Source organism: Poecilia reticulata, chromosome 19, assembly GCF_904066995.2.
Source record: "Poecilia reticulata chromosome 19, P_reticulata-male-v2, whole genome shotgun sequence".
Classification (NCBI taxonomy): Eukaryota; Metazoa; Chordata; class Actinopteri; order Cyprinodontiformes; family Poeciliidae; genus Poecilia; species Poecilia reticulata.
In genome coordinates, this window is record NC_088848.1 from 687,003 (window position 1) to 702,700 (window position 15,698).

General features: G+C 44.5%; 1 long non-coding RNA gene across 5 annotated transcripts; it reads left to right on the forward strand.

Annotated features, from left to right (window-relative positions):
• Nucleotide 1: 1 nt before the first annotated feature.
• LOC108165654 (uncharacterized) lies at nt 2–14,604 on the forward strand. 5 transcript variants are annotated; one of them, XR_014085122.1, is made up of 4 exons: nt 2–92; nt 805–903; nt 5,725–6,075; nt 13,423–14,604. It is a non-coding gene; the product is annotated as an uncharacterized LOC108165654 (long non-coding RNA). The 5 variants fall into 5 exon arrangements; XR_014085124.1 differs by lacking the exon at nt 13,423–14,604 and adding an exon at nt 7,793–8,282; XR_014085123.1 differs by lacking the exon at nt 13,423–14,604 and adding an exon at nt 979–1,511 and having other exon boundaries at nt 5,725–6,517.
• The last annotated feature ends 1,094 nt before the right edge of the window (nt 14,605–15,698 follow it).

A 15,698-nucleotide genomic window follows, 5' to 3' on the forward strand; every position in this document is an offset into this window, starting at 1 on the left:
AGGCAGCCGCTACCCGCCGCTGCTTCACAGCTGCTCAATGTTTTGAAACGACACACTTCCGGTGACAACAAGAGAGCAATGCGAGACTTCCGGTAAGTTTGGCGGTCAAGATCAACACCGCCATCTTGTGACAGTAAAGATTATAGTGTTTTTGTATTGATTTTAAAAATCTAAAACTGAATGTAGCAGAGATAAAATAAATAAAGTCAGCAGTGGGAAGTAATTACCTGAGTAAATGTTTTGAAAAAAGTTACTCGACGTACTCAAGTTACTCAATCTGATCCTCTCACATGGATGTTTATCCATATGAGAGAAAACTTCATTTTTCATTTTTCACTGAACAAACACGTTTCAACCAGAATATATCAGACAGTGAAGTTTGTTAGAGTGAGACCTCCTGTTAGTAAACCAGTCTTTATGTTCCCTGCTGGCAGTAAACGCCACAAATTGTATATTATAAATTATATAATATAAAAATATATATATAAGTTTGCATATTATTTAAAAAATGTATGTATTAATATTGTCCCTTCAATAACATTCCCCTGTTCTAACATAAATATTCATAACCTGCTGTAGGTATTAGTTTAATAAGTTCTACATAATAAAAAAATCTTCCACCTGAATTTGTTATTGTGTTCACATTTTACATTTTTATTAGTTTTTTATTGTAGTCTTTGAAATAGCAGCACATAACCTTATATTTTGCTGTCTGACATTTTAAAATATTAAATCAGATACAATCAGCTGCCTAGTGAAGCATCAGAGCTTCATATTTAAACTGTTCTGCTGTAAATGTTTCAGAGATGAAAGAAAACAATATGAGATGGAGGTAATGTCGAGGAAACCCACCTCACCTGGACAGGTGTGACCAGAGCAGACCAAACAGGAAGTAGCTGTCAGGTATTTTCAGTCCTACTTAAATCCTAAATGTTTTGCTTCAGTGTTTGTTTTATTCTGCGCCTCTGATTTGTTCAGTTGAAGCTGCTTTGATGTTCGTGCCGCTCAGAGATCTGTTACCGAGTCAGATGAACCACAGCGCTGGAGTTTTACACTTCACAGACTTCAATGTGTCAGAGATAAACACCAGATGACAAACTGCACTGCTGGCATCGCCTCTCTGATGATGCAGCACAAACACATCAACAACTGCGCTCACATATGCTGCAGACGGCTGCAGTTCGCGGCCAGGCCAGCAGGGGGCAGCGGAGCGCTTCCAGACCTTCCTCTGGTCTGAGCAGCATCACGCAGGAGAGAGATGGAGAGCTGACACGGAACCATCAGGAAGAGAAACGCAGCATCTTTGTTTGGACTTCATGATGAATTAAATGAAACCAAACGATGCAGGAAGGAGAAAAAGAAGAAGAGCTGAGCTGAGAATGGAGCCGCTGAGGAGGATTTCCACACCCAGCCTGAGGCTGACGGCAGCACGGAGGATGAAATCAGACCAGATGCTTAACGCTGCAGAGCAGAGAGAACAGCCGACAGCTTCACCTGCTGCCTGAGTCAGGGTTCGCGACCTTTAGTCCTCACATCATGTCTGATGTTTGACCACCAGAAGTTACCGTTAGTTATTTTCTGTTTTTAAATGTGTGGAACATTTAAACGTCCATGAGAAGACCAGGCTGAGCCTCTGTGCCAGAACCCTAATCAACCTGTTTGCTCTGGAAATATGCCAACATTTAAACGTACGAGTGAATCCAGGTGTGGTGACCTTGAACATTAACAGGTGCAGGAAGCCTCCATTCTGATGTCATATTGAGCTAAAACTAACGTTTATTTCACGAGTCGCTGTCTGGGACTGAAGGCCTGGAAACCTGGAAACGAACGTTAACGGGTTTCATGAAGCAACTGATTTTATTCTGCTGGTTTAGAGACGTTTCTGTCAGATTCTCAGAGGACCTGCAGATCGGATCCGATTCATGAAAATATAGAAATGCACTTACAAAAATTAGTAGAATCATTTTATTCTTGGAGCACATCAACATTCCATCCATTCATGGTTGGATGATTGAATGGTACATCCAACCATCCAACCATCCATCCATCCGTTTGCTGCTCTCTAAAAGTCTCTTCGTTTCTCCTGTTTTAAATCATTTCACCGTTTCCCTTCCCGTTTCCTCCACCGTGGATCTGCTGCTGGTTAGTTTCTGATTTGAAGGACAACCTGAAAAGCTCTTGATCTGCCAGAGATAAAACATTTGTGATGTTTCTCCATCATGTCGCTGCTGCTGCTGCTGATCCGCTGTCTCAGGCTCAGAAACACACGACTCACTGAAAGCCTCTCAGCGCCAAGAGGGTCACGAGTAATAGAACCAAACGCAGCAGAAACCCGACCAGAACCGACCCAGAGCCTCTGCTGCCTCCATGAAACGTGAAGCTGCGGGTCAGGCAGAGGAACCGGGTCAAGCAGCCCTAATTACACTGAGCAGCGCTTTGTGTGGTCACAACGGCGGCCGCTGATCACCGACAGCAGAGATGAAATTTACATACAATGAGGACAGAAGCAGGAGAATGGAGACGCAGCCTGCTGGTCAGCGTCAGCGTCCAAAAGAGAGAGAGGAAAACCAAACACAAAGGCTGCCAGTCTCACCGTGGCAAATCACAGCGACAAGAGAAAACGATGAGGGACGGAGCCGCAGCGCAGAGCTCAGCAGGCAGCCAGCGGCTGGTTAGCAGAGACAAGACGGTGATCCGTCTGCGCCGGTGACCCAAAGGGAACGAAGAGAAACACAGAAATGAGAATAACAGCCAAAAATCAGAGCAGTTATTAAAATAGAATAATTGATGTAGAAAACCTGCATGTGGATTTGTGCTGAAAATACAGTAAGATTTTTTACAAGAAGTGGAAAAAAACAGCAGGGGTGTGAATACTTACTGAGTTTGATTGATTCCTCCCCATCACTGCTCCCAATAATCGATCAATCAAGTTTGTATAACATAAAGTCATAAAAACACTATAAACTTATCATACAGTCAGTAAAAACCAGTAACAATGTCATTAATTAGGGTTCAAAAGAAACTCCAACCAGGTTAAACTCTCAGTGTTTCGGCTGTTTTGCAGTTTTCTGGAAGTTTGTTCCAGATTTGCATAGACCTGAAAAATGAAACATTTCTACTCTTAGCTTACCGTATTTTCCGCACTATAAGGCGCAGCTTGAATGAAAGGAATATTTTAAAACTTTGTTCATATATAAGGCGCATAGAATAGACGCTCCAGTTTGGGTCGCCACCCGTCCCGTATTGAACCGATACGGGAGGCGATTTGTTCCGTTCTCTACTAATGTGGATGTGTAATAATAAAGAAATGGCCCCCAGTGCTTTATATAGTAGCTGCCTCAGTCATTGTTTCACTCACGGTGTTGTGATATTGTGCCCAACTGCATTCTGGGTAACAGACCAACCGACACGCTGCCGCCTCAGCCTCCGTCTCTCTTCCCCCCCCAGCTTTAAACGTATAGAGCTGGTCCCTTGGTGACCCTAGTCGAAGCTCCCGGATGAATATCTAAAGCCACTTTGTTGACATAAAGAATGTCAACCAAACAGTCCGACTCGGGTCGGCGAGGAGAGGAGAGATTTCTGGGCCGGACGACGGTCACCTTCTCCACCACAGCATGTTGGTGGAGAAGGTGGTGCTGAATGACCTGCAGACGACCTGATCATCAGGTCGGTAGGTAGATGGGTCAGTCAACCTTTATTAACAAACCAGGTTCTGACAGCTATCCCAGCATGCACCGCGCTTCTTCTTCTACGGGGAAATGAAGTCGGCGGCTGCTTACCGTAGCTGCTGGACCTGTAGTGGCTCCATGTTGGTCCATATAGAAGGAGCACCGGGTTATAAGGCTTTGGAGGAAATGTGAGGTTTTTAGGTGCCTTATAGTGCGGAAAATACGGAACTTAACACGAAAAGGCTAATGTTAGCTTAAACTGGCAAACTCACTCTCTGAGTTAATGTTGTTTCCACAATCCACTGATCAACATTATTTTATTATTTAGTCACTTCTAGCGTCTTCCTGTGGAAGAGGTTCAGAAAGTTGGATCAGATTGTTTCTATAATTCAAAATGGCCGCCGTCTCCTGTCTCCTCCAACGCACCAAACTGGACCGCAGGTTCTGACCTGATGTGTGGTTGGAACTACGCTGCTCTCAGAGCAGCTAAAATCATCCTGTGGGTTAAATAAATAATCCAGCAGCTTCAGTGTGGAGACGACGTTCAGACGTTTAGCGTCATTAGCCTGCTAGCTAACGAGCTAACACAGGAAACCACAGAGATGAGGTTTCACTCTCTCCTGAGGATCCTGAGGCCAACAAGAAGCTGGGTAGTTCTGAATAACAAACTTTACTCATTATGACTTTCATTTGGAGACATTAGTGAAACAGAAACTGCTTAGGAAAGTTGGAGGCCAGTGGAGAAACTCGACCGTGGAGAAGGATTATGAAAGGCGCTGAATAAATATGATTTCTTGTGAAAACAAACTGCAGACACACCTCTGGTTGTGAGAACCTCAGCAGTTCATAATTAGATGAAGTAAATTAAATGCAGGAAAGGATTTGGACCAGGACCGTTCCTCCATAATCCCTGCTAATCCAGCGCTAACGGATCCGTAGGAAGTTCCCTGTAATTGAGGAGAAGATGAAAGCCCAAAATATCCAGAGTTGGAAAATACATGTGGATTAATTAGGATTGTGTTTGTTTGTGCTGAATGGTGCAGATATTAGCGTGTAACAGCATCTGTGGCGTGCATCAGACGCCACACAACCAGAACCACCAGAGCAGCTCGTCTCTGTTCGCCGGCACCAAGCATGTTGATTGGATTTCACTGCTTTGATCACTGAGCCTCTATTTTTTGCCCGTGGAGGAGAGAAGGACGAATGAGACCGGAAACATGCTGCATGTGTTCAGCTACGTTCACAAAGAGGAGAACCGCTTTAACAAGAACGCTTCTCTGGGTCACGGTCCACTTTGGTTCACCGACCAGAACCGCCCCACACTGAGAAACAGACACCATGACGACAAGCAGCGACGCCCGAAGCAGCAGCTCTGATGACGGCTCAGTTCACAGAAACCAGTTCAACCCGACTGCGGTTCATCTACAAACCCTGTTTTAGTCCGATTTAACCAGAACTCCATCATCTGCTCCACCTCCAGCTGCTCTGAGTCAAACCAACCTGTTCCCCTCCTGGCCTGTGGGGGCGCTGCACCAAGAACCACTGAAGGAAACGACACAAAAACCTCTGAAGACACTGAGAGCAACTTCCTTCTTCACCAGATGGAAACAAGATGGAGGATTTTAGCGGTTGGAGGATTTCTCTTTAGGCTAAAGACCAGGAGCCATTTCTGCTGCTAGCGCTAGGCTAGCATGTTAGCTTTGGTTGCATTTACCCAGAATGCCCTGCGCTGTAGTCCACTTCAGTTGATCCAGAACGCTGCTGCTGGTGTTCTCACTAAAACTGTAGATAGAATAAAAAGGGGGAAAATTTGGACATTTTCTGATTTCCAAAAGTCCAAAAGGTCTTCTGGTTCTGATCTGCTCCGTTTCCCCAGAACCGGAATCAGAACCGGACACAAATGTGCAGCTTCAGCTTCTAGGCACTACAAATCTGGAACAAACTTCCAGAAAACTGCAAAACAACCGAAACACTGAGATCCTTTAAATGCTAAAAACCCAGCAGGTTGAATCACGTTTATTTATTTTTTGTATTTATTGACCGTTTTGTTTCTCAGGTGAGGTTCTGACCCGAAGCGAAACCTGCAACGTCAACCGGAAACCAGAGACATGAAGGAGGACCAAACATCAGAAGAGCTGGACTTCCTGTTTCAGATCAGATGGTTATTTACTGACCAATTCATTCCTTCCTGGAACCAATCAGAGGATGGCTCACAGCGAGGGCGACTATTGGTTTCATATTGATCAGATCGCCCCGTTGGGCTGGAGCAGGTTCTGTTCGGACGGGTCGCCCTGCAGCAGCGCCGGCGTTCTGACCGACAGGAGAGCAGAAAAGATTTTCCAGCAGAACTTTCTGCTGAGTCCCAGAAAGCAGGACGAAGCGGTTTGGACTCTAACCGAGTTAAAAGGTGAGTTTGTCTGTAAATGAAACATGTAAACTGCTTTGCTGGCAAAAAGTCGGTCAGCAGCTGCAGCCTGCAGGAAAACAGAAACATTCCTGCTTCACCTCCTAAAACGCAGCAAAGCTCACCGGAAAAAGCAGAAAACGGCGGTTAGGCTAGGATTACATTTTAATCTGAGTTTAAAATGAGATTAGCATCAACAAATGGAAGTTATTTTCATTAACTTCAAGTTCTTTAGTTGCAAATATTCATTATTGAATTATGAGAAAAGTTAATCAGGAGGCATTTATTGTAGCGGATCCAGAGATTGTAAACATGTTCTGGTTGGTTCGGTGCTGAAATGGTTCGGATTGGAACCAGTTTGGTGACGATGACATGAGGCGTTCCTCAGGGCTCCGCTTTATTCAACAGTTTCATGATTTTACTGTAAACTTACCAGATTCCTTCATCTGGTGACCAGCCTGTTGCTTTCAACAACTATGAAATCCATCCACAGACCGCGGCGGCCATCTTTACTGCCTAAACGGAGCGCTGCGGTGGCCATCTTTACTGCCTAAACAGAGCGCTGCGGCGGCCATCTTTACTGCCTAAACAGAGCGCTGCGGCGGCCATCTTTACTGCCTAAACAGAGCGCTGCGGCGGCCATCTTTACTGCCTAAACAGAGCGCTGCGGGGCCATCTTTACTGCCTAAACAGAGCGCTGTGGCGGCCATCTTTACTGCCTAAACAGAGCGCTGCGGCGGCCATCTTTACTGCCTAAACAGAGCGCTGCGGCGGCCATCTTTACTGCCTAAACAGAGCGCTGCGGGGCCATCTTTACTGCCTAAACAGAGCGCTGTGGCGGCCATCTTTACTGCCTAAACAGAGCGCTGCGGCGGCCATCTTTACTGCCTAAACAGAGCGCTGCGGCGGCCATCTTTACTGCCTAAATAGAGCGCTGCAGTGGCCATCTTTACTGCCTAAACAGAGTGCTGCGGCGGCCATCTTTACAGCCTAAATAGAGCGCTGCGGCGGCCATCTTTACTGCCTAAACAGAGCGCTGCGGCGGCCATCTTTACTGCCTAAACAGAGCGCTGCGGCGGCCATCTTTACTGCCTAAACAGAGCGCTGCGGCGGCCATCTTTACTGCCGTAAACGGAGCGCTGCGGCGGCCATCTTTACTGCCTAAACAGAGCGCTGCGGCAGCCATCTTTACAGCCTAAACAGAGCGCTGCGGCGGCCATCTTTACAGCCTAAACAGAGCGCTGCGGCGACCATCTTTACAGCCTAAACAGAGCGCTGCGGCGGCCATCTTTACAGCCTAAACAGAGCGCTGCGGCGACCATCTTTACAGCCTAAACAGAGCGCTGCGGCGGCCATCTTTACAGCCTAAACAGAGCGCTGCGGTGACCATCTTTACAGCCTAAACAGAGCGCTGCGGCGGCCATCTTTACAGCCTAAACAGAGCGCTGCGGCGGCCATCTTTACAGCCTAAACAGAGTGCTGCGGCGGGTCACTTTGGGGTCGGAAACCATTATGAAAACTGCGGTTCAGTTAACTAGTAGAATTATTTTGATCAAATCACATAGAGCTTTTATATCAAATGACTCAATGAGAGCGGAGAGTTTGCAGTGAACCCTGATGCTGTGAGGTAGCTGCGGGGCTGCAGCGCCTCCCGGAGGAACACTGCGGTCCTGCTCCTCCCCCACCCAGATCGCTGCTTATAGCTTTTATCTGTTTTTAGTCAGCAGGCGGCTTGTTGTTGAGCTCTGTGTCCAAAACAATCCTCCCTCCTCACCCAGAGAGTGGGAGTCCAGTTGGTGGTGTGAAGAACGGCATTGTGGGTAAATGTCACAGAGAGCCTTCTGTTCTAGATCTGACTCAGTGAAGGGAGAAAAAACGTTTTGTCAGGTTGAGACGGAGACAGACAGAACGGCAGCAAGGATTTACCCTCACTGCCTATCGGTGTTTAACCCACCAGAACCATTGAGCTGGGAGCTGACCTCTGCCTGACCTCTGCCTGTTCTGGTTGTTCTGTCCTCTGAAATATTTTACATTTAATCCTTTCTTGAAACATTCTTCACATTTACATGAAAGCTGCTGTCTGTTCATTCAGATTTTTAATAACATTTGGTGAAAAACTCCTTTAAGCTCCACATTTTGTCGAGTTACAAACTCAAATCTCAATAAATTTCACTGAGATTTGTTATGATGGCTCGACAGCGGAAATGAATAAATAAAAATGAGAAAATTGTTTCCGAATAAACACCTGGCAGAACCGACCTGCAGCTCTGCACATGTGCAGAATGGAGGGAACCACAGATTGGAATTTGACTAGGCCGTTCTAAAACACAAAGCAATAATTCCAAATAAATGTAAAGAATAATTACAACCTTGTACATAAACTTGTGATCCTTTTCACATTTTCCACATTATCGTTTCAAACATTCTACCACAGCAATAAGCTGTAGCTAAAGCTAACTCTTCCCTCTCAACCATAGCTAGCATTAATTAGCCGTGCTAATTCAACTCGAAGCAACCGCTACAGTAAACTTCAACTAGTAATAAACATTTTAAAAAACATTTTTCACCATGAATATGAAAGAAAAATAGATATAACACTTTATAGGGTTTCATGGGAACTGATCTAGACAAGATGGCGCCGGTGTGTGTGGCTGCTCGTCTGTCGTTCTCACATTTGCTTATGTTTGTGTTGTTTCTGACCTGTATCGTCTGCGGAACTGAGTCTCTACTGATGTACGGTCGTAGCACACTTCTGGACCTCCAATCTTTGGTCCAGGATGTGGAGTTGTTCGAAACTGTTGGCCAACACTCCTTGCCCCCGCTTCTGTCGGGGATTCCGAGCCACCTGTTCCGGATTCCTGCGCTGCTTTCAAGACGGAGACGTCGTCGCGGTAGACGAGGCGGCCAGCTGGTAAAGCTGAAGTTTTATCTGACGCACTGTTCTGCTTTTACCCGATCATCGGATGGATCGTTTCTGGGCTATCGGGTGCCTCGGCGTTTCTTGGATCCTGTTGATGTCTGTTTGGTGCCAGTGGTCGGAGTTCAAGCCCCTCTCCAACGCCGTCCCTGCCCTTCCCGGATCAACATTCGCCAACGGTGTCTCCAAAACCTGAGACCGCTGTGCCGGGTTTCCAGACCTGTCGAAGCCCAGGATCCAGTTCCTGTCAGGATTGGCCTGATAAACGCCAGGTCGCTTGTGAATAAAACTTTTATTCTTCGGGACTTTTTTAGTCGCCAAAACCTGGATTTTATGTGTGTGACTGAGACGTGGCTGAGTGTTGGTGAGTCCAGTGCTCTATCTGAGCTTTTACCAACGGATTGTTCTTATTTTAATTCACCACGGACTTCGAGGAGAGGGGGAGGCACAGCGACGGTTTACAAACAGGACTACAAATGTAAGCTGTGTTTTCTACAGACGTCTTTCCACAGCTTTGAGTTTACGTCATTTGAGATGAGACACGTAAACCCAGTTTTCTGTGCTGTCGTTTACCGGCCCCCCAAATATAATAAGGATTTTATAAGCGACTTCTCTGACTTTTTATCTGGGATTTTAACTAACTATGAACGTGTTCTTATTGTTGGAGACTTCAATATACCTGTGTGTTGTCCTGATAAGCCTCTGGTAAAGGACTTTTTAAGCCTTCTGGACTCTTTTAACCTGGTACAGGCCGTATCCGGTCCTACACATGAGCACGGACACACACTGGACCTGGTTATTTCCTGCAGTCTGCCTGTGACTAACCTGGAAACCTGTGACTCTGTGTTCTCGGATCACCTGCCTGTTTTATTCACTGTTACTTTGACACCAACTGCAGTTAAAACTCGCGCTGCTGTTCGGCGCTGTCGGATTATTAACCCTTCCACTGCCACTCAATTCTCCACCGCTTTTCTTCAGCTCTGTGGATCATCTGACTTCCTCAGCTCTGATACAGAAGAGCTCTGGTCCTGGTTCTGTTCTTCCTGTCAAACCATTCTGGACTCGGTTGCTCCATTAAAAACCAGGCAGCCAAGGATTAAACCTGAGCCTTGGTTTAATGACAGAACTCGTGCTGCAAGGCAGGAATGTCGTCGTGTTGAACGCAGATGGAAAAAGGATAAACTGCAGGTTACCTTTCAGATTTTAAAAGACTGTTGGCGTCTCTACCAGAGCACAGTTAAAGAGGCTAAAAGGGAATATTTGGCAAATATAATTTCCTCAAACAGCCATAACTCACGTGTTTTATTTCACACCATTGACTCTGTCCTTAATATTCCACAGAATGCCTGTTTGGAAGCTTCTCCTGACATGTGTGCTAAGTTTCTGCATTTCTTTATTGAAAAGGTTGGTAGTACCAGGGCTCTTATCACAGCACCTGACTCTGACCCTTCTGTTTCGGTACATTGCTCTGCTGCCTTCAATCAGTTTGAGCCTGTGACTGTCTCACTTTTAGAGGACGTGTTTGGCCGCATTAAGCCATCAGGTTCCCCACGTGATCCTGTCCCTCCACAATTTTTTAAAGATATTTTATCTAGCATACTGCAGCCTGTTCTTGCAATTATAAATAGCAGTCTGTCCTCAGGTGTGGTGCCCTCTAGTTTTAAACATGCAGTAGTGCAGCCACTGCTTAAAAAACCTGGCCTTGATCCTACTGTTCTGGCTAATTATCGGCCTATTTCGAAGCTGCCTTTTCTTTCCAAGGTTTTAGAAAAAATTGTGTACTGTCAGCTGAAACAGTTTTTAGATGACAATGGCATTCTGGAGGTTTTCCAGTCAGGTTTTAAAACTCTTCATAGCACAGAATCTGCTTTAATAAGAGTTTTTAATGACATCCTTCTTGCATGTGATTCTGGTAACCATGTTGTTCTGATTTTACTTGATTTAACTGCTGCCTTTGATACAGTAGACCACAATATTTTAATATCGCGATTACACCACATTGTTGGTATTGATGGCACTGTTCTTAAATGGTTCCAGTCTTACCTAGAGGAGAGAACATTTTCAGTGAAAATTAGTGACTCTGAATCACCTGCTGTTTCAATGACTTATGGTGTCCCGCAGGGCTCAATTCTGGGCCCACTGCTTTTCTCTCTTTATTTATTGCCTCTGGGTTCTATCCTTAGGAAACATGGGATTTCTTTTCATTGTTATGCTGATGATTGTCAGATTTATTTGCCCATGAAGCAGAAGGATGTCCACTCTATCAAACATCTCCTGGCATGTGTTGGTGATATTAAATCTTGGTTGGCCTTGAACTTTTTAAATTGTAATGAAAACAAAACAGAGGTGATGGTGTTTGGACCCAGTGGCTCCTCTGAGTCCTCCTCTGTTGACCTTGGACCTTTGGAGGTATATTTTAAACATGTTATTACGGACCTTGGTTTTAAGGTGGACAGTGATTTTAAATTGGACAGCCAAATCCGAGCCGTGGTTAAGTCCAGCTTTTATCATTTAAGGCGATTGGCATCAGTGAAATCTTTTCTTTCCAGGCAACATTTTGAAACAGTGATCCATGCTTTTATTTCAACTCGACTGGATTACTGTAACGCACTTTATCTGGGAGTCAGTCAGTCGCTGCTCTCACGTCTGCAGCTGGTTCAGAATGCAGCTGCTAGACTTTTGACAGGAACTCGGAAGAGGGAGCATGTGACCCCTGACCCCTGTCCTGGCCTCACTTCACTGGCTGCCTGTATATTTTAGGATTCATTTTAAAATTCTTTTGTTTGTTTTTAAATCACTGCATAATCTTGCCCCGGCTTACCTCTCTGAGCTTCTTCATCCCTACGTACCCCATCGGTCTCTCAGGTCAGCAGATCAGCTGCTCTTGGAGGTACCAAGATCCAGGAGGAAGCTCAGAGGGGACAGGGCTTTCTCTGTCATAGGTCCTAAGTTATGGAATGACTTGCCTTTGCAGGTCAGAGAGGCCCCTTCACTGTCCACTTTTAAAGTTCGTCTTAAAACCCATTTATTTTACTTGGCTTTTAACTCCTGCGGGATCTAGTTTTAGAGTGTATGTTTTTGTTTTTAAACTGTAAGAGTTTTTTATTTATTTATTTTTATTATGTTGTGTTTTAATGTACAGCACTTTGTATCAGCTGTGGTTGTTTTAAAGTGCTTTATAAATAAAGTTGGTATGGTATGGTATGGTTTATATTAACAAGGAATTAAATGAAACGCCCTCAGATTGCGAGCTAGCATCAGTATGCTAACAACATTTAGCCATAAAGAGAGAGAACAAAACATCCATCGCTCTTTATAACATCAGATATAAATTACAACTTTTTAAAGGTTCACTTGTTGTCCATGAATCCTTTGGGTCGCTAAGGCTCAGCGGCAGAAGAAGGAAAACCTCCGACTGATCATTTTCTCTCAGCTGTGATGAGGGAAACGGAGCAGAGTTCAGTCTGATGGCTGTTGTGTCAGCAGCCTGGAAATCAGAACAAAACCTTTCAGAGGTGCAAAAATGTCAAAGTCTCACTTTCCAACCCGACAGCCGGCTGAATGTCATAAAGCCTGAACCAAAATCCTTCCAGGGAGATTTCAGCAGAAGCCAAATGAGCCAACAACATTCCTACTTCTCCGTTTTCAGTCGGCTTCAGTCTGGTAGCTCAGAGTTTTACTCATTTACAGAGAAAAACTGAAAAATGAATCAGAGAACGCAGCCAGAAGATTCAGAACGTTTTTTAAAACCAACAGACCTGGAAATCAGTGCAGAAAACGAATTATATACGAGGAAAACACTGCAAAGCTTCCAGTCAAATGTCTGCGGGAAAGAGACCCAGCAAACTGGCACCCTATGGAGAGATTAAAGCCATTTCCCTGCTGATGGTCCGGTAGGCTCGGTTCTATTGGGACCAAAACGTCAACATCAGTTTGTGGGTTAAAGTGGACTGCTAGTGCTAGGCTAGCACGTTAGCTTTGGTTGTATTTACCCAGAATGCCCTGCGCTGTAGTCCACTTCCTGCTGTTTAAGCGGTCTCCAGTCCGCTGGGGTTCACATTCGACCCAAACCCAGACCAAGGTTTGGAGGACCAGAGGTCAGAGGTCAATTAGTGTTCACACCTGACCAACCAAACTGGACTTTGACTAGGCAGACAGACTGGAGTTGGGTTAAAGTGGCCTGGACACCTGTAAGTGAAGTTAGGACTAAAATACGGAGCAGAAACATTTTATTTAATGTTGGTGATTAGAAACAAACAAACCGTAATGAAGATGAAAAGGTTTTCCAGAATTCAAACATTTAGTAAATAAATACGTCATTTAGATGTTTCTGTACCTTTTCTACTGATGCAACAAGTGAAAACTGCATCTCTTTAGGACTTGATAACACACACACACACACACACTCACACACACACCTCCGCTCTCTGCAGGTGTTTTGGAGGGAAGCAAATGAAAGTTGGCGTTTCCAGTCATGGCTGACGTCAGGTTGCCTCCCATCATGGCGCTGCGCCCGCTGACAGAGCGAGCCATCTGGGCCCCTCCGCTCGCCCTCTGGGCCGCCGGCCAGACTGGGAGGACTGGGAGAACTGGGGGTTCTGGTGGGTCGCTCGCCAAGCTGCAGCGTTTCCGTCACTTCAGCGGCTCGATGTCCTCCAGATCGGCTTCAGCTCCACCGACAGCCGAGTTTCACTAAGACCTGAAATAATCAGACTTCATATGAATCCGTCTCCAGAGGATCAAAATGAACTTAAATTCAGCATCACAGTTTATTTCACCTGCTGTGTGTCTTATATCAGATTCCCAGAAACCTGCAGAACCATCTTTAGGTTTGACATCTAGAATCATTTCCAGCAGCAGATGTGACTCCATTGTGTGTTTAATTAAAGTACAGCATGATTAGTTTATTGTTCAGCAGGTAAAAACATTTTAGTTTGGCCATAAAGGCCTTTAGGTCCAACAGTTTGGGAAAAGAAAACACTTTAGTCAATTCTGATCAGTAAAATCAGGATTTCTATCTTTATTTGAAAATGTTTCCTGTATTTATTCATTGTTTAAATTAATTAAAAGCAGATTTGCATGCAGCAAAGTTTACTTTGAGTGAAAGTCGCCAATCCTTCCAACAGGAAGCAGAAAGCCTCCAGATTTAAAGACAAATACTTTGAGTCGCAGCCAATATTTTCTATTTTAGGAGGATATTACTTTCTGATCATTTTGTCCCAATTATTATTATTAATGAACTGAAGTCTGGATATTAACTAAATATGGAGAAATGATCCAGAAGACCAGATCTGGAGTCTGATGGAACCAACTGTTCAATGCAACGTTCTGCAGGGAACCTTTATAACGAAACACTTCGATTCTTTAACCAATCAATAACAATAGAACTCAATGCAATAGAAATAAACCAAATTCAAATAAAAGAAGCAACACAATGTAGTAATTTAATAAAAATCAACATTTATTATAAAAATACATCCAACAGTCGAGTGAATTTCAGGATTCATTAGAAATATGGAGACACAGCAAAGCGACGGTCCTTAATGCAGACCGAGGTTCTGTTGGGGCCGTGTGTGTGTGTGTGTGTGTGTGTGTGTGTGTGTGTGTGTGTGTGTGTGTGTTGGCCAGCACCAGTAAAAACCGAACAGGAAGTGAAGCTCCTTCAGACAGGAAATGAAGGAAACGGACTCCGTCGTGTTCCACACACCAACCCGGCTGCCAGAGACCGGTCGGTCGGTCGGTCTGTCTGTCTGTCGGTCGGTCGGAGTGAAACGAGGTCCCCAGCGGTTGCCATGGTAACTCTCTGCCCTGCAGGCGTGGACAGGTAACGGAGTCGAGTCGTTCAGGACCCATGGAGGAAGTCGCTTCAGAACGGTAAACCTGAGCCGATTATCACTGAAGAAATGTTTATAGTTTTGAAAACGATGTCAAAAATTAGCATGCTAGCCTCTCAGGTGCTAACATATTCCCCATCAGCCACTTCAATTTCAGGCAGACATTGTTCAAGATGGCCGCTGTTTTTGAGTCTTTTAAATCAGTTATTGACACTAAATGTTCCCCATGAACTTTGTCACATTAGATGTTTTGGTCGTCATATTTATACAACTTTAAAATATTACGTAAAAATCACAAACTGAGGACTCTGCTGCTAGCTGGAAGGAGAAGATGTGAGACAGTTGGCTCAATGGCTAGTGTTAGCTTCTGCTAAGTATTTCTAAGTCTTCAGTGGTTTAGCGCTAGCAGAGCTAATTTTTCTGTGTGTAGCATTAGCTTCTGCTAATATCTTTTATGTGCGTGGTGATTTAGCATTAGCATAGATACCATTCTTGCTCAGCATGTTATTTTTTAGTGAAGCTAACTTTTGGTCAGCTGTGGCAACAACTAGCAGTAATTACTGGCTTTGTGCAACACACGTTCTCCATGATGACCATTTTGAAAATTGTCCTCCAGAAACAAGATCAAGAAAATATTTATGTAAGCTATGATTTAACTGGTGATTTTAGTGGAAAAACTTAATTTGCTATGGTAACCATGGTGGCCATATTGAATAATAAAAATATCAGTAAATATGATTTCTGTGGGTTGAATTATGTAGCATTTGACAGTATTAATGTCTGATGACATTTAGTCCCACTATTGATTTTCATCAACAACAAATACAGTTTGTATTTGTTGTTAAAGATTTTGTTTAAATAATCAGTTATCTGCT